Source organism: Drosophila teissieri, chromosome 3R (genome assembly GCF_016746235.2).
Source record: "Drosophila teissieri strain GT53w chromosome 3R, Prin_Dtei_1.1, whole genome shotgun sequence".
In the NCBI taxonomy this organism is placed as follows: domain Eukaryota; kingdom Metazoa; phylum Arthropoda; class Insecta; order Diptera; family Drosophilidae; genus Drosophila; species Drosophila teissieri.
The window spans coordinates 2,144,223-2,167,460 of record NC_053032.1 but is presented as its reverse complement, the minus strand read 5'-3'; the positions used below and the strand labels follow the sequence as shown (position 1 = coordinate 2,167,460).

Genomic DNA, 23,238 nt, shown 5'->3' with positions numbered 1-23,238 from the left:
TCCTCCTGGACCGGGGATGGGGATCGCGACACCAAGGGTGACGCCAGAAGCTGGAGGTAGGACTCGGAGTCCGCCCTCCATATCGCTCCGGGCTGTTCCCCGGTGCCGGTCACCCTCACCTCCCGGTTGTTCTCTGCGTTGCTGCTCATCTCGTGCCGACTTGATTTTAAAAGAAAGCCTCTAGCTTTTTCCGCCGCGACGAAACCTCGGTTTTCGATTTACTCCTTTCCGCCCTTATTCCGCGGGGCCTGTACCGGTAACGGGATTCTCCTCCGTGCACCTGCCTCCTACGGAATTCGCAATTGTGTGCTTTAGCCGTTAACGGTTTTCCGGCTGTGTACCCTCCCTGTCCCGCTCTCGCGCTCCAACGGGCCTTTTGTGTGTGTGTGTGTGTGTGAGTGATTAACTGCGACTTCCGACTTCTCGATACCCTGTATCGTCTTCCCCCCTTCTTCGCGAAAGGGTTTTATTGTGGTGTGTCGCTCTCGTTGTCCTCTGGCCCGCCGGCGCCCGCGCTTCCCGGCTTCAAATCGCTAATATGAGCCGTTTTTGTCTTCTTCGTTGTGGCGTGTTCCAGAATACAAATCACCGGCGACGTGAATTTCTTTATTTTGAACGGCCCGTCGAACTTCGGTGCCAGCTTTGCCGCGAAGCCCTCAGCTGCTTTTGATAGGTGGTGCACCTTGGCCCACACAGTTTCGCCCACCTTGGGTTTCCACGGCCTCCTCCGGAGATTATAGTGGCGCGCCTGATCCTGCGCTGCCTTTTCCATGTTCCTCCGCACCAGTTCGAATATCTCCTTCAGTTTTCCCGCGTTTTCCGCCGGCGTCTGTGGACATCTGCCCGTTCCGGCCGTCTGTTCGTCGAACAACGCATTCGGCAGCCTCGGTTCTCTTCCCTGCGTTATAAATGCCGGCGAGTATCCAGTGGTTTCTGCCACGCTCGTGTTCACCGCCAACTGCAGGTCTGGCCAGTTCTCGTCCCATGTCCTCTGATCGGCCCCCGTGAACTGCGCGATCATCGTCTTCACGGTCCTGTTGGCCCTTTCGGTCGGGTTTTCTTGTGGAGTGTATGGAGCCGTGAGCTGGTGTTTTACACCCAGCTCCTCCAAAAACCTCTTGAATGCCCTGCTCGTGAACTGGACTCCGTTGTCCGTGATTATGACCTTTGGCACTCCGTACCTGGCCACTATCCGCTCTCGCACGGCCTTTCGTAGCGTCTCGGTGGTCGCCCTACGCATCGGAACGATCTCGGTCCACTTGGAGAACCTGTCCACCAGGACCAGGAGCATCGAATTGCCGTGTTTTGACCTCGGCAAGGGGCCCACAAAGTCCGCACATACGGTGGCCCACGGTTCTTCCGGCACCTGTGTCAGCATTTGCCCGGCTAGCTCAGTCGGTAGAGCATGAGACTCTTAATCTCAGGGTCGTGGGTTCGGGCCCCACGTTGGGCGCCAGATGTAACGAACTGTTTTTCTTGTTTCTGCTCGCTACGAAATGCAACGGCTAGCTCAGAGATTTTGTTTGTTCGTCCCACCAAATTTATGATTTGTGTGATTGCCCGACCAAGAAGAAGACAGATTCTCAGATTTAACCACTTTTATTTAGCGTCACTTGTTGAACAGGATTCGGTGATCCTCGCCGCTGGATGCACGTCGATGCTCCCTCGTCGTCCTTCCGTCGTATGCCTGCGTCGCTGCCGACGGGGATAAGTACCGGCTCGCCTGGGGCTTAGGATGTTATGGGGCAGGGTGTATCGTCCGCGAGCTAAGCTAGCGCTCCACTCCGAACCACCATGCGACCACTGACTCCACCGTCCCTTCCTGCGTGTGCCAGGCACTTGTTGCCCTCGCCGAAGGATAACCTGCGGGCTCGACCGGGGCTTAGGATGTTATGGGGCAGGGTGTATCGTTTGCGAGTTAAGCTAGCGCTCTCCTCCGAACCACCGTTGCGACCACTGACTCCACCGTCCCTTTCTGACCACGCTAGGTCCTTGTGTTTGCTCGTCCTTCGCTGATCTTCACGTGCGGCGATCCACTCTGGATGCCCGCTTGACGTACTTGTGTTCCCGTCGTTTCACTGTCACTCGGTATCGACTCTTCGCGTACTTCTTAGCTTTCCGTATGGCTGTATGGCCCTTCGCGTACTTCTTCTTGACTGTCTGGCTGTATGGCCCTCGCGTACTTCTTCTTGACTGTCTGGCTGTATGGCCCTCGCGTACTTCTTCTTGACTGTCTGGCTGTATGGCCCTCACGTACTTCTTCTTGACTGTCTGGCTGTATGGCCCTCGCGTACTTCTTCTTGACTGTCCCGAGCTGCGCCGGCGCCGTCCCTTATATCGGCTGCGGGAATCCCGTTATTTCCCGTTTTGCACACGGCTCGCTCGGGTACAAGGTCCAAACAAGTCCCGTTAGTTCACGGTGCGTCCTCTTTGTGCCTGTCCAAAGTCCGCACCGTTACCGTATGACCTCTACGCCCTTGGCGGGTTCGAGTCCAAGGTCCAGCGCGGTACCGTTAATTCACGGTCTCTCCGCTTTGCCGGGGTCCAAGGTCCATTATTTACCGTTCGACCTGACTGCCCTTGGCTCCTCTCGCATTCCAGCCGTCTTCGCTGTTGCTATGCCGATCTCCTGCACCCGGATTTGTGGGGAGTTTTAAGACTCCTCACAACATGATGATCCAATACAAGGAGGTCATACAGGCATTATAAAAACCTTGGCCAAGGTCAAAAGACATTTTTAGTGGAAAAATATGAGTAAATACATAAAAGAGTACGTAAGAAAATGTCAAAAATGCAAAAAAGCAAAAACAACAAAGCATACAAAGACCCCAATGACTATAACAGACACACCAGAACATGCTTTCGATAGAGTTGTCGTGGACACAATTGGTCCACTATATAAGTCAGAAAATGGTAACGAGTACGCAGTCACTCTCATATGTGATTTAACCAAGTACTTAGTTGCCATTTCAATAGCAAATAAAAGTGCAAAAACAGTCGCTAAAGCTATATTTGAATCTTTTATTCTAAAGTACGGTCCAATGAAGACGTTCATAACGGACATGGGAACAGAGTATAAGAATTCAATAATTACTGACCTATGTAAATATTTGAAAATCAAAAACAAGAAAGAACGCTATAGTCAAATTCCCCGACTATCTGATACCCGTTACTCAGCTAGTGGAAGTGCGAAGGATAGTCTCTAACACTGACAGTTTTTGGCGGCTTGTAGGCGTTAGAGTGGGCGCGGCAAAAAGTTTTTTGGCAAATCGATAGAAATTTACAAGACTAACACAAAAACGAAAAAATATCAAACCCTTTTTCCAAAGGGTGTGGACGTGGCAGTTTTAGGCGGTTTGTGGGCGTAAGAGTGGGCGTGGCAACATGAATTGACAAACTTGAGCTGCGTCTATGTCCCTGGAGTCTGTATGCTTAATCTCAACTTTCTAGCTTTTGTAGTTCCTGAGATCTCGACGTTCATACGGACGGACAGACGGACAGACAGACGGACATGGCCAGATCGACTCGGCTATTGATCCTGATCAAGAATATATATACTTTATATGGTCGGAAACGCTTCCTTCTGCCTGTTACATACTTTTCAACGAATCTAGTATACCCTTTTACTCTACGAGTAACGGGTATAATAAGGGAAATTACGACCTAAAAGTAAATAATATAGAGTTAGAAGTAGGAGATAAAGTTTTATTAAGAAATGAGGTAGGCCATAAATTAGACTTTAAGTACACAGGGCCCTATAAGATAGAAAGCATAGGAGATAATAATAATATTACGTTACTTACAAATAAAAACAAAAAACAAATAGTTCATAAAGATCGATTAAAGAAATTTCATTCATAATTGATTTTACACTTCTATTTTTCAATGATCAGGTTATCACAGACTTACAGGAAAATGAATTAAGAAACTCTACACAGAGGTCGTCAATTAGTATTTCTTCTAATAAGGTTGGACAAGTTATTTACGATTGGAAACTTAAATTCGATGGGAGCAAGGAAAGTCCATCGGCCGCAGAATTTATTTACCGAGTTCGCTCATTGACAGCTCGAACTTTAGGTAACGATTTTCAACTAGTATGCGATCATTTGCACTTATGGTTATCTGGAAGGGCAAGTGATTGGTTATGGCAATTTCTAAGAAAGCACAAGGAGTTCACTTGGGAAACTTTCTGTTTTGCTTTTAGGGACAAGTATGATGATGCAGACGATGATGTTGACTTATGGAGAACAATTTCTAAACGTAAACAAGGAGGGAATGAATCTTTCGATTCGTATCAAGTTAGTATGCAAGAACTAGTAAATTGACTAGTGAGATCTTTACCCGAACCGGACTTAGTTAAGTTGTTGATAGATAATTCGAAAAGTTCCCTTGGACTTGAATTACTTCACTTAAATATAGTCTCAGTTAAGAAATTGTGAGCAGAAGTTAAGAAGCACGAAAAATTCTATAAAGAAGTTCGAAATAATTCAACTAAGACCTCATTCGCATATCGACGTAATATTTCTGAAGTTAGTCAGGAACCAGATAATGTCGGAGATTCGCAACCAATAGTATCAGCCATCAATCGTTTTAAAATGACTTGTTGGAATTGTGAAAAAATGGGACACCGTTGGGACGATTGTTTTGATGTCAAGACCATATTTTGCCACGGGTGTGGCACCAAGAATATCTATAAGCCGAATTGCCCGAAATGTAATCCTTCGGAAAACCGATCGAAGGATGTTTCGACCAGTCCACAGTAGGCACATCCGAACACCAGCCGACATTTCTGTTGGAAGAAACTTTTAAGGAAGTCGGACACGAATCAAAAAACGTAAACACGTCGTTTTTACCTTTTCATGAAAGATTGTCTAATTACATAAAAGTTAGAAATAAGGTATTTGGAAATATAAGCACCATAATTAGAGCAGGTAAACCTAGAAGATCCACTCTTCGTCTACGAAACTTCTGGAAGAATATAGTTTGTACTCGAAGGCTTTTCATTTCTTCATTACAGAGGAAGGGAGATAATCATCAATGACATGGAGTACAACGCCTTGTTAGACTCAGGAGCCACCGTTAGTTGCGTAGGTCATGATGCAGCTCGATCGCTCTTGAGCCATCCACAGGTTCGTAAGTGTTCCGGAAAAGTTAAGACAGCTAGTGGCAACCTTTGTCCTGTAAAAGGCAACTTAGCGTGCACCTTAAAATATCGGAATACTACCGAAAACAGACTTTTTCATTATACCCGACTTAAGTCAAGAAGTTTATCTTTGAATAGACTTCTTTAGAAAACTTGCGGATAAGCTTGAGGAAAGCATCAGTGAGCTAGATTGTGGTCCTGCAGATGAAGATATGGACTCACCAAAGATACACAGCATTTCCATTAGTGATCAACGTAAGCTAAAAGCCGTTGTTTAGCCATTGAGCTTTTTCAATAGCTGTTGCGAATAATAAATAGCCGAAGAAAGTTTGTTTATTTTCCGATACTGTTTATTTTGCGAATTGCTTACGGCAGCTAGGGCCGACAAATAGCTATATCGAATACACAAGTTGAGTCCTTGCCGATAAACGAAGAAGTGACAATTGGCGGGACAGACAGCCGAAATGCAGCGCCCAAGCTTAACGTAGGTAGATAACAAAGAGAGCAAGGAAAGAGCGCCGTACAGATAAATGCGTGCGAGAACAGCGGTTTGCACTATGGGCATCGCAACAGCTACCACTGACTATTTCGGCTTACAATATTAAGAGTATGAGATTAGTCTACTGCACAGTTTTGGCGGCTGCATGACCCAACATCCTCCCCCCGTTGGAAGCTTGGCTCCCTCTCTAGGCCTAACCTTAATGCCTTACAAAATGAACCTACGACTATTCATAGCTAGCTCTCCTTGATCTACATGGTCGAAACCAGATCATTCTGGAGGCAGTACATGTCCCGCTCCAGCGGAACCTAGTGCTGTTTCGGAGAAAGACTCTCCACTCACTAACAAAGAGAAGAAGGAATGAGCGCCGTACAGATAAATTCGTGCGAGAACAGCGCTTTGCACTATGGGCATCGCCACTGTTAAGAGTATATGAGTACTCTACTGCACAGTTTTGCCGGCTACATGACCCAACATCCTCCCCCCGTTGGAAGCTTGGTTTTCAACAGAGTCCTCAAGGGGAAGCAGACACAGCTTGTTCACTGCCCGCCTTATTACTCCAGACGCGGTCCTCAATTCTGCAACTCGAGCGACGCCATCTCTGCCAGGAATCAACTGCATGACTCTTGCCAAAGGCCATCTCATTGGGGGTAGATTCTCGTCCTTAACAAGAACGACGTTGTCCACGGCTACGCCAGGCTTTGGGGTGCGCCACTTGGAGCGCTGCTGGAGCAACGTCAAGTACTCTTCCTTCCATCGCGACCAAAAGATTTGCTGAAGAAAGGAGATGCGCTGCCACGAGTCAAGCCGATTATAGTTTAGGCCCGTTATATCTGGCTCGTCAAACGACGAAGGCGGACCACCATTGAGAAAATGCGCCGGAGTGAGGACGTCCAGATCGGCAGGGTTCTCTGATGGGAACTAAAGGTCTGGAGTTAATAACTGCCGAGATGTGGCACACCAGCGTCCTCAGCTCGTCGAAGGTCAGAACCGCCGTACCCACAGCGCGTCAAGAACATCATTTTTAATGTTTGGCCGTTTTCACCGCCGCTTCCCAAAGTCCATCGAAATGGGGCGACCGTGGAGGGATGAACCGCCAGTCAATCGTCTCCGAAAGGCAAAAATTCTGAACGGAGCCTTGATGCTCGCTGCTGAGAAATAACCTTCGAAGTTCCAGAAGTTCATTCTTGGCGCCGACAAAGTTGGTGGCGTTGTCCAACCAAATTTGCTTCGGCTTCCGCCGGGTGCATATGAACCTCTTGAGTCCGCACAGAAACGCAACTGTCGAGAGATCCTTGATCAGCTCCAGGTGCACTGCCTTGGTTGCAAAGCATATAAATACGCAGACGTAGCATTTAACCGCGGGCTTGTTGCGAGTATCCGACTTGTGAAAGAAGGGTCCACAGAAGTCTATACCAGCAACCTCAAAAGCGTGAGATCCTTCCAAGCGCTCCTTGGGAAGGTCCGCCATTATGTGCTCTATCAGCCGCGGCATCATCCGAAAACATCTAACGCATCTGTTCACGGCCTTGGTAACCGTCTTCCTCCCCCCAATAGGCCAATATTGGGATCGAATTGCACCCAGAAGAGCTCGAGGTCCGGCATGAAGATTGCTTTCATGGTAATGCGAAATAATTGCCAGAGTCACCGGATGGGACCTTGGAAGGATTTTCGGGTGGCGGCCATCAAAGTCCAATGACGAATTCCGGAGGCGACCGCCTACTCTAAGAAGTCCAAACTGATCCAGGAACGGCGACAGCGAGGATATGGGACTAGACGAGGAAACTCTTCCCAGCGTTTTTAGGGACTGCATGTCCTCCCATAACTGCGCGCGCTGCACCAACCGCAGCATCATCTGAGTACCCTCTTGAATGTGTGCGACGGTGAGCCCAGGTTGACGAATTCCATTACAAAATTTGTAAATGTATGCAAACACTCGTTGCAGTGAGGGGTACGAATTTGCAAATTTGGAGCTAGCAACTACAGCCACGTACGGCGACTTTACGATGAACACACTTCGACGAAGCTCAAGCACCGGTTTGTCAGGACAAACAGCTGTTGGCCAATCTCTTTCAGGCTCAGGGATCCTCTGGATAAGATGTCAGCCGGATTTAACGCTGTTGGAACATAACGCCAAGCCGTGACATCTGTCAGCTCCTGAATGGCAGCAACCCTATTTGCCACAAATATGTTGAACCTGGCGGGCTCATCTCGGATCCAGGAAAGTGCCACCGTCGAGTCGCACCAACAATGGTATCGTCCTTTAAATACTTTCAAGCCAACTATTTCCCTCATGATTTTAGTCAGAAGATCCGCACCACAAAGCTCCAGCTTTGGTACTGTTATGGTCTTCAACGGAGCTATGCGCGACTTCGAACAAAGCAAATGGCTAAAACTTTGATTCCCTTTAGAAACCACATAAACGCAGGCTCCATAGGCATCAATGCTTGCATCACAAAAACCATGCACCTCAAGACCAGACTCTGCGCTAAACACGAACCGAGGGAAACTAACATGACTTATTATTTCAAAACTGCGACATATATCAAGCCATTTCGTGTTATGAGTTTCCGGGAGGCTTTCATCCCCGGACAGCTTTTCCTTGCAGAGCTGCTGCAAAAAGATTTTACACCTTGTGATTACAGGACCGACCAGGCCGAGAGGATCGTAAAATTTAGCAATCGCAGACAAACAGTCTCAAAGGCGACTGAAAGGCAGAGAACGAAAACAATAGCTGGTCGGAGGCGGGATCCCAAGGAGACCTAAAGTTTCGGTGAAATCGCTACCATCTTCAAACTTCATGAACGACTCCTTGTCCTCGGGGGGCACACCCTCCAGCACAAGCGGAATGTTAGAGCACCATTTCCTTAGCTTGAGATTGCCCTTCGCAAGAATGCCAGCCGTCTGCCGCATTATGCTGATAGCATCCTTTACCGTGCCGGAGCCGGAGATAAGATCATCCACGTAAAAATCGCGCCGAAGGATTTCTGATCCAATGGGAAAAGATGCCTGTTCATCGATTGACAACTGCTGCATAGCCCTTACGGACAAGAAGGAGGCTGGTTTGGTGCCGTACGTAACGGTGTCGAGTTTGTATACTTGAAGGTCATCTATTGGGGAGTCCCTCCATACAATGCACTGCAAATAGCTATCTTCTTGCGAGACTCTTACACATCGGTATATTTTACATATGTCTCCTGTAACGGCAACTGGGTGTGAGCGAAATCGAATTAGGATGTGAAATAGCTTGGGCTGGATGACCGGGCCAGCCATTAACACATCGTTAAGCGAGTAACCAGTGGAAGTGGCAGCTGATCCGTCAAAGACAACGCGAAGCTTGGTGGTAGTGCTATCCTCCTTCATTACGCAGTTATGTGGTAAAAAATATCGGCACGAGCTGACCTCAGAGGCAGGCACAGGCGACATATGTCCCAGATCACGATATTCCTTCATGAACGCCGCATATTTAACCCTCAAGCCAGGGTGCTTTGTAAGCTTCCTCTCCAGCGACAAGAATCTCCGCAAAGCCTGAGGATAGGAATCTCCTAAAGAATCCAAATGGGGTTTTGGCGGCCACCGTACCGAGTAATCGCCAGCTGGCAATCGGGTGTAATTTTTAACAAAGTGGGCCTCGCAATCTAGCTCCTCCTTAGTGGCTTGAACTATTGGGCCGGGAAAATTTTCTACCTCCCAAAAGCGCTGCAGAAGTGCATCAAGTTCAACATCAATGCTGTTTTCCTTGCTGGCTGAAGAAGGAACGCGTGAAGCAATTTAGGCGCTACCACAAGGGCGCGCGCAGCCTCCAGACACAACCCAGCCCAGACGAGTTTTTTGAAGCAATGGCAGTCCTGGCAACAACTTTATCTGACCTACGCACAGCAGCTCATAAAACAGGCTAGCTCCTATTAACAGGTCAACACGCTGAGCTTTATGAAATTCCCCAATGTCCACATTAAAACTTGGCTGGCGATCCGTGATATTGGGAGCGATCACTGCTGTTATGCTCGTTGAGAAATCCGAAGTGACAGACCGCATCGCAATTCCTACCGAGAATTCATCAGTCGCGAAATTGGAATCCCCGATTCCAGTGACGGAGCCGGACGACCTCGACCTCTTAAGTTGCAGTTGATTTGCAAACCGAGAGGTGACCAAATGCAGTTGAGAGCCAGAATCTAACAAGGCCCTACAGGGAACGAACAGTCCCGACCGATTCTGCACTAGAACGGTTGCAGTGGCTAGCAGCACAAGGTCACTACCGAGATCCTGGGCAATTAGAGTAGAAGCAGAAGGCTCAGTGTGGGAGCTTGAAGACACCGGAACATGTGGCTGCGAGGAAGGCGGACCATCTAGATGGAGCAGCGTATGATGCCTTTTTCCACAGGTGCGGCAGCGGCTCGAGCTGCACTGGCGTAGCTGATGACCTGCCTTTAGGCAATTTAGGCTAAGTATTAGTCTCTTTGCCTCGCGCAGACGATCTACTGGCGCTAAGTCTCTAAATTGCGGGCAATAATATATAGCATGCTCTGCACTATGGCAAAGCATGCAACCAACAGAATTTTGGGTGGTAGCAACTAGCGTCGAACGATTTCTGCCCACCTGAACGCCTGGCGCATAGGTTGCCATGGCGCAATCCACGGCCTCCAAAGTCCTACATCGCTGCTCCAGGAATGCAGCCATCGATTCCCACGACGGAATAAGGTTGACAAAGACCGGATCCTCCAAGCGCTCCTCCCACTTAGCTTGGCTCGCCGCATCCAGCTTTTGCAGCAGCACTTGCACTATGATGCAGCCAGCGATTTGCTCAGTGGTGCCTAAACCCTTCAACGCACGAATGTGTCGCACTTGTCCGACAATTCCCGAAGCGATGCCACTGAACCATTCCGTACTACCTTTAAATTTAGAATCTCGGTGATGTGCGCCTGAAAAACGAGACGCCGATTATCAAACCTTTTTTGAAGCAACTCTAAAGCCGCTTCGTAATTGCCGTTTGAGATCTTCAATGATCGGATAGTTTCCAGCGCCGAGTCCCTCAAACATGACCGCAGATGTTGCAATTTCTCAATGTTGGAGAGGTCCGGATGGCTGTCGATTATGCTCGTGAACACGGAGTAAAAATCCGCCCAGTTTGCGTAGCCTCCGCCAAACGTTGGCAGCTGCACAGGCGGCAACGGCATCGGCCGCGGCTGCGTCTGATAACCACTACACGTGTGGGGCACAATACCTTCCGCAAACGTCGAGTGCGGCACGAAAATTGCGTTTGGCTATTTCCGCGTGCACACTAGCCTTGAATTCTACGATGAATGCATCAAAACTCTCGCTCATTGCACTGCCAATTTCGTTGAAATCTAATTCCTCCAGTTCTGTATGCAGAACTTTAAAGGCACTTTGCAACTCATCAATTTGCTCCAGTCTCACCGTAAGAGTGGGTTCGTCGTATCCGCTCAGCGTCTCATTAGACAGCGACGTTTGTAGCCTCTGCAACCTGCTGAACAGCGCATTGGCTTTGCGCTTTAAAAAGGTCACCCTGTTTTTGTCACTTTCAGCGGGCATAGCAACAAATCGCTTTTAATTCGGTTCAGCGGGAAGATGAGCACAAAACAAATGCCGAAAATGCAAGCGGAGTCAATGCACGTAACGATATATGTAGCAATGTATGTATGTATATATGTAATGCTAGCTCGCTTAAACACAGCCACTATCACCGAAATCACCACTCACTTGTACAACCGATTGCGATTTAATGTATTTATATTTATTTATAAACGGGATATGTGCATTAATTAATGCATGCAAATTAACACGATCACGTCGGGGTCACCAATGTTTAGCTATTGAGCTTTTGCAATAGCTGTTGCGAATAATAAATAGCCGAAGAAAGTTTGTTTATTTTCCGATACTGTTTATTTAGCGAATTGTTTACGGCAGCTAGGACCGACCAAGAGCTATATCGAATGCACAAGTTGAGTCTTTGCCGAAAAACGAAGAAGTGACAATTGGCGGGACAGACAGCCGAATGCAGCGCCCAAGCTTAACGTAGGTAGATAACAAAGAGAACAAGGAAAGAGCGCCGTACAGATAAATGCGTGCGAGAACAGCGGTTTGCACTATGGGCATCGCAACTGCTACCACTGACTACTTCGGCTTACAATATTAAGAGTATGAGATTAGTCTACTGCACAGTTTTGGCGGCTGCATGACCCAACAGCCGTGATAGACATTTTTCCCTCTTATGAAAAAGAAGGCTTGAGGCGAACAAACCTCATTTCTCACTCGATTGACGTCGGCAACGCTAAGGCTGTTAAACAAAGGCACTGGCACTGACCGGGAGAATGTTATGTTCGCCGAGATAGACAATATGTTAGCTCTTGATATAATCGAACCTTCCAGCAGTCCTTGGAGCAGCAATTGCGTCATTGTGCAAAAAGGAAGCAAGGTTCGGTTATGTTTGGACTCCCGCGAAGTCAATAAACATACAAGGAAGGACGCGTACCCATTACCTCAAATTGATGGAATCCTGAGCCGCTTACCTCCTGGACGATTTATAACCGGTCTCGACATGAAACATGCTTTTTGGCAAATAACGTTAGATGAGAAGTCGCGTCAGTATACAGCATTTACTGTTCCTAAACGTCCTCTTTACCAATACAAAGTCATGCCATTTGGTCTTACTAACGCACCACAAACATTATGCCGTCTAATGGATCATACCAGCCCATCTTCGCAACCAAAATTTTGTATATCTTGATGACCTTTCTGATGATTTTGACTCGCAATTGGTTCTTTTGCAAGAAATAGCACTCTATTTACGGAAGGCCAATATAACCATTAATGTAGGGAAATCTAAGTTCTGCATGAGAGAAATAAAATACCTTGGATTTTTAGTTTCTGACGATGATGTCATGCAAGTTATCCAAAGCACAACGAAATTATTCCGCAACCGAACTGGAATGTTTCGCTTTATTAAGGGAATAAAGAAATTTCGTGCGTACATCGAGGGTCAAGACTTCTTGGTAATTACGGATCACGCAGCACTTCAGTGGCTCATGCGTCAAAAAGATTAGTCAAGAAGGCTTGCCCGATGGACTATCCAATTGCAAGGGTTTGACTTTCGCATAGAACATCGCAAGGGTTCTCAAAATGTCATTGCCGACACGCTTTCAAGGCAGAACGAGTCAGTAGAGGAATTCGAAGAATTAGGTCCGATTATCGATTTGGAATCGGAAGAATTTCGCTCGTTTGAGTATTTAGACCTGATTGATCGGATTCGTGCAAATCAAGAAAAACTCCCTGATCTTCAAGTGACGAACGGATATGTCTATAAAAGAGCGGAATTTGTTACTAACGAAACGGAGTCTGACGATAGGTTTTGGAAACTTTGGGTACCTTCCAAGTTAACCCAAAGTGTTCTTCAACAAGCTCATGATCCTCCAAGCGCATCGCATTGTAGCACAGAAAAAATGGTTGAAAAGCTTAAAAGGTATCTGTTTTGGCCAAAAATGCTTATACAAATTCGAGAGTATGTAAAAACCTGTTCGACCTGTAAGCAAACTAAGAGTCTAAACGTAGTTATTCGTCCCCCGATGGGAAAACCTAGGCAAAGAGAAAGACCATTCCAACGACTGTATATGGATTTGTTAGGTCCATACCCTCGTTCGAAATCAAGAAATATAGGATTGTTGATCATAGTGGATCAATTCACTAAGTCATGAAGATTGCTTTCATGGTAATGCGAAATAATTGCCAGAGTCACCGGATGGGACCTTGGAAGGATTTTCGGGTGGCGGCCATCAAAGTCCAATGACGAATTCCGGAGGCGACCGCCTACTCTAAGAAGTCCAAACTGATCCAGGAACGGCGACAGCGAGGATATGGGACTAGACGAGGAAACTCTTCCCAGCGTTTTTAGGGACTGCATGTCCTCCCATAACTGCGCGCGCTGCACCAACCGCAGCATCATCTGAGTACCCTCTTGAATGTGTGCGACGGTGAGCCCAGGATGACGAATTCCATTACAAAATTTGTAAATGTATGCAAACACTCGTTGCAGTGAGGGGTACGAATTTGCAAATTTGGAGCTAGCAACTACAGCCACGTACGGCGACTTTACGATGAACACACTTCGACGAAGCTCAAGCACCGGTTTGTCAGGACAAACAGCTGTTGGCCAATCTCTTTCAGGCTCAGGGATCCTCTGGATAAGATGTCAGCCGGATTTAACGCTGTTGGAACATAACGCCAAGCCGTGACATCTGTCAGCTCCTGAATGGCAGCAACCCTATTTGCCACAAATATGTTGAACCTGGCGGGCTCATCTCGGATCCAGGAAAGTGCCACCGTCGAGTCGCACCAACAATGGTATCTTCCTTTAAATACTTTCAAGCCAACTATTTCCCTCATGATTTTAGTCAGAAGATCCGCACCACAAAGCTCCAGCTTTGGTACTGTTATGGTCTTCAACGGAGCTATGCGCGACTTCGAACAAAGCAAATGGCTAAAACTTTGATTCCCTTTAGAAACCACATAAACGCAGGCTCCATAGGCATCAATGCTTGCATCACAAAAACCATGCACCTCAAGACCAGACTCTGCGCTAAACACGAACCGAGGGAAACTAACATGACTTATTATTTCAAAACTGCGACATATATCAAGCCATTTCGTGTTATGAGTTTCCGGGAGGCTTTCATCCCCGGACAGCTTTTCCTTGCAGAGCTGCTGCAAAAAGATTTTACACCTTGTGATTACAGGACCGACCAGGCCGAGAGGATCGTAAAATTTAGCAATCGCAGACAAAAGAGAGCGCCTGCAGGGTCTCAAAGGCGACTAAAAGGCAGAGAACGAAAACAATAGCTGGTCGGAGGCGGGATCCCAAGGAGACCTAAAGTTTCGGTGAAATCGCTACCATCTTCAAACTTCATGAACGACTCCTTGTCCTCGGGGGGCACACCCTCCAGCACAAGCGGAATGTTAGAGCACCATTTCCTTAGCTTGAGCTTGCCCTTCGCAAGAATGCCAGCCGTCTGCCGCATTATGCTGATAGCATCCTTTACCGTGCCGGAGCCGGAGATAAGATCATCCACGTAAAAATCGCGCCGAAGGATTTCTGATCCAATGGGAAAAGATGCCTGTTCATCGATTGACAACTGCTGCATAGCCCTTACGGACAAGAAGGAGGCTGGTTTGGTGCCGTACGTAACGGTGTCGAGTTTGTATACTTGAAGGTCATCTATTGGGGAGTCCCTCCATACAATGCACTGCAAATAGCTATCTTCTTGCGAGACTCTTACACATCGGTATATTTTACATATGTCTCCTGTAACGGCAACTGGGTGTGAGCGAAATCGAATTAGGATGTGAAATAGCTTGGGCTGGATGACCGGGCCAGCCATTAACACATCGTTAAGCGAGTGACCAGTGGAAGTGGCAGCTGATCCGTCAAAGACAACGCGAAGCTTGGTGGTAGTGCTATCCTCCTTCATTACGCAGTTATGTGGTAAAAAATATCGGCACGAGCTGACCTCAGAGGCAGGCACAGGCGACATATGTCCCAGATCACGATATTCCTTCATGAACGCCGCATATTTAACCCTCAAGCCAGGGTGCTTTGTAAGCTTCCTCTCCAGCGACAAGACGGATCACGAAGCACTTCAGCTCATGCGTCAAAAAGATTAGTCAAGAAGGCTTGCCCGATGGACTATCCAATTGCAAGGGTTTGACTTTCGCATAGAACATCGCAAGGGTTCTCAAAATGTCATTGCCGACACGCTTTCAAGGCAGAACGAGTCAGTAGAGGAATTCGAAGAATTAGGTCCGATTATCGATTTGGAATCGGAAGAATTTCGCTCGTTTGAGTATTTAGACCTGATTGATCGGATTCGTGCAAATCAAGAAAAACTCCCTGATCTTCAAGTGACGAACGGATATGTCTATAAAAGAGCGGAATTTGTTACTAACGAAACGGAGTCTGACGATAGGTTATGGAAACTTTGGGTACCTTCCAAGTTAACCCAAAGTGTTCTTCAACAAGCTCATGATCCTCCAAGCGCATCGCATTGTAGCACAGAAAAAATGGTTGAAAAGCTTAAAAGGTATCTGTTTTGGCCAAAAATGCTTATACAAATTCGAGAGTATGTAAAAACCTGTTCGACCTGTAAGCAAACTAAGAGTCCAAACGTAGTTATTCGTCCCCCGATGGGAAAACCTAGGCAAAGAGAAAGACCATTCCAACGACTGTATATGGATTTGTTAGGTCCATACCCTCGTTCGAAATCAGGAAATATAGGATTGTTGATCATAGTGGATCAATTCACTAAGTTCCATTTCCTATGTCCCTTGAAAAAATTTACATCCGCCAAGAATTCAATTTTGTTTACACTCGGAGTACCAGAGTCAATTTTAACTAACAATGGATCTCAATTTCGGTCCGGATTCTTTGAATCGTTTCTAACCCGATTGATTGAAGAATCAAGCATATATGCACTGCTGTTTACTCTTCGCAAATTAACGCAAGCGAGAGATTATTTCGATTTTAGCGGCGATTCGTGCTTACGTGGGTACAGATTATACAACCTGGGATCAGAATTTGCATGATATTAATGGTGCTCTTCGATCTAGTTTACACACCACGACGGGATATTCACCGTACTTTCTAACGTTCGGTCAAAACAAGATCCTGAATGGCAAGGATTACGAACTGCTCAGGAAACTTAATTTGATTTCAGATGATGCGAGAATAAGGTATCCCAATGCGTTACAAATGGCTAGGTATGCAGCACAGCTAGACACTGCCAAATCTCACGAAGCCAACGCTAACATATATAACTTGAGAAGTCGAAAAATCCAATTTCAAGTCGGAGATCAGGTTTATGTTCGAAACTTTTCCCAAAGCAACGCTAGCAAACAATTCAGCCATAAACTAGCTAAAGTGTTCGTAACCGCAACCATAGCTAGAAAAATTAGTCCAGTATATTATGAGTTATCTGGTGAAAATGGAAAGAAAATGGGCGTATATCACGCAAAAGATATACAGACAAGGTAGTACACTTTCCTTTTTCAGATTACGATTCCTGTCGAAAACTTAGGAACATAATCTGTGGTTGTAGTGGCCAGTGTACCAGAAATCAAACAAAAATTATTATTATGTGTAAAGACTCAGCCAAGACCACTTTTCGGTATACGTGGGTTAATTGAAAGCTCGTAAAAAAATCTGTTAGACAGAAGCCATTAGTACTAGTTGTCCCTTTTGCACTTTAGTCGTCGCTCTCATAGCCTGGAAAGGTCCCGTTAAAGCTCGCTTGACTCGTCGCCTTTGCAGAGAGTACAGCAAACACGCGATCATTCTGATTTTTCTACTCTGAAAAGAACAGGGCACTAAAGTGAAATAAAACACTACTATCACGACTATCTGATACCCGTTACTAAGCTAGTGGAAGTGCGAAGGAGAGTCTTTAAAACTGACAGTTTTTGACGGCTTGTAGGCGTTAGTGGGCGTGGCAAAAAGTTTTTTTTGCAAATCGATTGAAATTTACTAGTCTAATAGAAAAATGAAAAAATATCAAAACATTTTCCAAAAGTGTGGGCGTGGCAGTTTTGGGCGGTTTGTGGGCGTTATAGTGGGCGTGGCAAAAAGTGTTTTGGGAAATCGATAGAAATTTACAAGACTAATACAAAAATGAAAAAATATCAAAACATTTTCCAAAAGTGCGGGCGTGGCAGTTTTGGGCGGTTTGTGGGCGTTATAGTGGGCGTGGCAAGAAGTGTTTTGAGAAATCGATAGAAATTTACAAGACTAATACAAAAATGAAAAAATATCAAAACATTTTCCAAAAGTGTGGGCGTGGCAGTTTTGGGCGGTTTGTGGGCGTTATAGTGGGCGTGGCAAAAAGTGTTTTGGGAAATCGATAGAAATTTACAAGACTAATACAAAAATGAAAAAATATCAAAACATTTTTCAAAAGTGTGGGCGTGGCAGTTTTGGGCGGTTTGTGGGCGTTATAGTGGGCGTGGCAAAAAGTGTTTTGGGAAATCGATAGAAATTTACAAGACTAATACAAAAATGAAAAAATATCAAAACATTTTCCAAAAGTGTGGGCGTGGCAGTTTTGGGCGGTTTGTGGGCGTTATAGTGGGCGTGGCAAAAAGTGTTTTGGGAAATCGTTAGAAATTTACAAGACTAATACAAAAATGAACAATATCAAAACATTTTTCAAAAGTGTGGGCGTGGCAGTTTTGGGCGGTTTGTGGGCGTTAGAGTGGGCGTGGCCACATGAATCGACAAACTTGCGCTGCGTCTATGTCTCAGGAGTCAGTATTCTTAATCTCAACTTTCTACCTTTTGTAGTTCCTGAGATCTCGATGTTCATACGGACGGACAGACGGACGGACAGACGGACATGGCCAGATCGACTCGGATACTGATCCTGATCAAGAATATATATACTTTATATGGTCGGAAACGCTTCCTTCTGCCTGTTACATACTTTTAAACGAATCTAGTATACCTTTTTACTCTACGAGTATCAGGTATAAAAACACGTGCGGTCTTTAAATGAAACAGTAATCGGTCAAGAAAGTGTAGTAAACTGTAGTGTGTAATTCCCCGCTCTTCGATTCCTAAATATGAAGTGTATAGTGTATTTACAAAGGCAGGTAAATAAGAACACGGAACACCGTTAATTTGTGCAGAAACTGGCCACGAGTTCTTTACAGAATTGAGGTACTGTTGGCCGGCACTTACACCGGCACACGCCTATGTGCACCCAAGCAACGCGGTGTACACATGTAAATATTGGCGCGGGTGCGCTTAATTATATACAACTCAACTATTACAATTCTAATTATCATCGGTGGGCTGGAAGGTCGTTGCGGCCAAGACGGGATCGGTCGCAAGCCCGCGATAGACTTCCGCCAAGGTTGTTAGGATGTAAACTATATTTGCTATGTTTCTGTTCAGTTATCTTTTATCTGAAGGATCTGAAGTTCAGGTCTCTTTGGATATTTTCGTTCTAAGTATCTTCGTCTGAGCCTTCTGAATGGTTTTAATATTACAACTGCAGCTACTTTTCCCTACTTGGGATCCGTATCTTCTTTACAGAATTGAGGTACTGTTGGCCGGCACTTACACCGGCACACGCCTATGTGCACCCAAGCAACGCGGTGTACACATGTAAATATTGGCGCGGGTGCGCTGGTATTAGTGCATTCGCTACACACATATGCATATACATATTTATGCATAGATGCTGCCGACAGGGACCGCAAGCTGCCAAGATTTATTTTCTATGCGATCGTAACTGGCGCGAAGGCCTGATCTGCGAATTAGAGACGAAAGTAAGAAGGAAAAGGAAGCCAGAACACGTGGAGAAATCAGATAAAGTACAGTAGAAGACAGAGAAGTAGAGAAAAATCGCCGTGAGTACGAATATATCGCTGATATAGGGTGCCTTATGCTCTCCGACCAAGGAGCCAAGAGAAAGAAAGAGAAAATATTGAAATCGAAACAATCCAGGGATGTTGCTGTTGCCTACGGCCGTATAAGAAATCAATAAACCTTAGTTCAGAATATTTTTGCTAAATATTAGTTTTAACTTAATTCTAGACATGCCTCAGAAATGTAAAAAAAAATATATATATATGTACATTTTAAAATTAGTTTAAGCAGACAAGAATATTTGGAGTACGAATTGAAAACAAACTGAAATTGAAACAAAATAATGAATGAAGGAAATTAAAGGAACTAATTGATAATGAAGATTAAAAGTAATTGAAGAAGAATCATTGAACAAAAGTTGAAGATAAATAGTCGAACAATAATGGAAGAGAAATATTGAAAGTGAAGATTAGCTTATAATTTATGATTGATTACAATTAAATATATAAATATTATTCTAACTCTACCCCCTCAATGGTGACAAATACCCTTACTTAATTAATACTACTTAAATAATATCTTATATTTTCTACATACATACATACACCTAGACACATACACACATATCCATACTATCAACCCTTAATTTACAGTCATGTAGCAGTTCATTGGGCCCAACGAGCTTCTCGGCGACAACCATGAAGTAATAAATAAATAATCAACTTTTTCGCCCTCGTTTGTGGGGATTCGATACATATTCTCGTGCCAACTTCATCTATTTATATGTTCAGCATATTTTTGTAATAATGTAATTAAGTGTATTAGGTGTATAAGACATCTTATTGTTAGTTTCATATTCACTATTTATATTTAAATCTTAAATAATGAATATTTTATTAACAAAGTTGACTTTTCAGCTACGATTATACCCATTACTTTTGTATGCACAAAAACACGACGCCACCGACTTAGCTCGTTTAAATTTTCTAGAGTTTCAGCTGCGCTATCGTCGTCACCTTCTCTGGATCCGTTCTTTTGCCTTGGTCTGTAATGCGATGCTGTAAGTACTGCAGTTCCATCCAAAATAATTTACATTTATTTACATTTACTTTCCGGTTTGCCGCTCGTAGTCTTCGGAACACCTCTTTCAGGTTCCGCAAGTACTCTCGCAGCGTCCGTCCTATCACTATTATGTCGTTCTGATTTTCGAAGGCGTGTGGCATCATCTCGGTCCAATGCCCATTGGTGGCTCGTGTGTGACATCACATGCTAAATGCACTTCGAATGGCGTCACTGTCTATTAAAATAGGCCCTTTTACGGCACTGTGACTTCCGTCATTCGGCTTCCAGCGGAATCTGGAAGTATCCGTCTTTTAGGTGCAGGATAATTTTGAAATTCGCCCTTCTTAGAATGTTCCAGAATGTAGTTTATCAATTCCGTCGGGTGCGCGTCGGTTATGGACTTCGCATTTGTCGGAAATCAACGCAGATTTGAGTGGTTGATCATCCTTCTTGTGATCCTGTGTACCGCTTCTGTGGATGTTTCTTGCGCCCTTTCTAAGTCGGACAATTCTGTCTTCAGAACCCCTTCGATGTCCGCCACCGAGAAGTCCATTGCCCTTTCCGCGACAGCCACTTACAGTCTCACTCGTGACTTCGATTCATTGTTCTTCTCGGTATTGCAACGCTGAACCCTAAGCACTCTATCCTCGCTCTTACTTTTGTTGGGAGGTTCCGTCCCAGTACTAACAGTTGCATCCTTACCGTCCTTTTGGCCGAGTTCTATATTAATCTCGATCTGCGAGGTGACTTCTTTATATCGCCAATCTGCCATCCGAACTTCCTTCCTTATGGGAACGACCCTTTCCGACGCCTGTCCGCCAACTCTTCGCTAATAAAGCTAGTCCAATCCCTGATTCTGTCTATGAGTATTCTGTCGGACAGTTACCTTTCTTCCGTCTTCAGATTGCCCATTCATTTTGTCTAATGTGTCTCCTCGGGTCCTTCGTGTAATCTTGACACCTCTTGGGGTCCCTTGCTGGTAGCGGGTTGTATGTCAAAATATTTTTGAAAAATGCGTACAGCGTCTTTTTTCTCCTCAACTAGCCGTCAATCTTAGATCCCTAAGGCGGCAAAGTCATGCTTTTTCAAGCTGTACAATCAAGGCTTCCCGATCTTCTTTCCTGTTTTCTTTGCCAGAACAACCACGGTTGGGCGTCAGATGTAACGAACTGTTTTTCTAAGTTTGGCTCGCAACAAAATGCAGCTGCAAGCTCAAAGAGTGTGCGTGTTCGCTCCGCCAAATTTATGATTTGTGTCATTGTTATGACCGCTGATGTCGCAGAACACCAACAAAGGACTCCAAAATCCATTTCTGAGCACACTTTGTGGATCTCGACGTTGCAGCCTCAGCCTTGCAGACTCGCTCGCCGTTCAGCGTCTCGGATCTTTCGTTGAACTCCTCACTTAATGGCGCTAATTTTCCATTTTGGGTATCGCGTGCTCCACTGACTGGTTTGAGTGGTGTCACTGACGGGTGTGCGCGTTCTCACTGACCGACTTGTAAGTAATCTCATTGACTTGTTCCCAGATGCACTTGCGCCATCCCTATATAGGCTGCGGCGATCGCGTTATTTCCCTTAATTCATAGAGCGTTCCGTTATACGTACGTATTTGCGCTCGTCTAAAGTCCGCATCATTACCGTTCTTCTTCAGCACCTGGCCCGGGTCAAAAAAAAAAACAAAATACAGCTCAGTATGGAAGCTCAATAAATATTTTTAAATGACATCCTGCGAATTCTCTCTAATTAGTTGATTCTCTATGATTTTTGCTTTTTCATTCGCTCGAAATTCGATTGGCTCATGTCGTACTGTGTCGTCTTCTCTTAGGGTTCAACCACATGCGATATTTATTTTTTTGTTAATAGAATTAGTGAAAGACTAATGATAATTTTCAAAATTTTAATTATATACAACTCAACTATTACAATTCTAATTATCATCGGTGGGCTGGAAGGTCGTTGCGGCCAAGACGGGATCGGTCGCAAGCCCGCGATAGACTTCCGCCAAGGTTGTTAGGATGTAAACTATATTTGCTATGTTTCTGTTCAGTTATCTTTTATCTGAAGGATCTGAAGTTCAGGTCTCTTTGGATATTTTCGTTCTAAGTATCTTCGTCTGAGCCTTCTGAATGGTTTTAATATTACAACTGCAGCTACTTTTCCCTACTTGGGATCCGTACGTCCAAATTGCTTTATAGAGTAAGACCCTGTTGTCCAGCCAATGAAGGCTAAGCTTAAGATGTGTTATTTTAGCTTCGATGCGCTTGCGCCAGTTGAGTCATCGGTCGAACATAAGTAACTTCATTTGCTTTCGGGAGTACGGTGTTATATAAGGTGATCGACTTGCAGATTGAGTGTGAATGTCACATGCTTACATTTTTGTTCGTTTACTTTGATTCGCCCGTCACTTCTCCAAGGCCACTATGTGACAAGAGAGTTGAAGTGTTGCTTGTTCAGGGCATAAAATCTTGTTAGCTTGTTGGTATGTCTGCGGTGTAACGAACTGATTTTGTTTGTCTGCTCGCTACGGAATACGTGCGGCTAGCTCAGTAGAGTTTGTGCGTTCGTCCCACCAAATTTATAGAATAACGTGATCACCCGGTTACCAGTAATAACACTCGCAGTTTCGTCCTCGGGTCTTTATTTGAGCTCAGTTTACAATGTACTTCAATTGTCCGGACGCCTCTGCTCTCTCGTCGTAGCGTCGGACCTTCGCCTGGTATTTCCGCTGACGCGCGAGAAGGAAGGTCAAGGGCTTAGGGAAGCGTCACCGTTCCCAGACTAGGGTGAACAATTGGCGGGCTCTCAAAGGCATACGCCTCGCTAGCCACAACCTCTTGTCCCTTGCTCTGTCCCGGCCGGTCTCGCCAGACGCTTGTTCAGTTCCTTCCGACGCACCGCGCTATCGCCCGGATACGCCGCAGTCCCTGTAGCAAGACGCCCAGTGAAAGACGAACGTTCCACTCTACCTTTTCTCTCCTGCCGGTGCGGTCGGACCTGGATGTCCGGCTCGGCGGCCTGGTTTCACTGTCTTACCGCTTTCGTCGTCCTGGGTGGCGCGGACCTTCGTTGTTGGGCGCTCGTCGGGTGGGCTAAGAATTGTTGTCGTACGCAGACTCACGGAAGCTCACGGCTGTGATCCCCAAGGCAAACGCCTGCGGAACAG

At 45.6% G+C, this 23,238-nt stretch overlaps 1 protein-coding gene and 1 non-coding gene across 2 annotated transcripts in view; both read left to right on the top strand.

Moving 5' to 3' along the window:
• LOC122621349 (piezo-type mechanosensitive ion channel component) overlaps nucleotides 1-23,238 on the top strand; it is an 831,372-nt gene that overhangs the window by 504,599 nt on the left and 303,535 nt on the right. The gene's annotated exons all lie outside the window — the stretch shown is intronic.
• Nucleotides 1,381-1,453, top strand: Trnak-cuu. Its single transcript has one exon. It is a non-coding gene; the product is annotated as a tRNA-Lys (tRNA).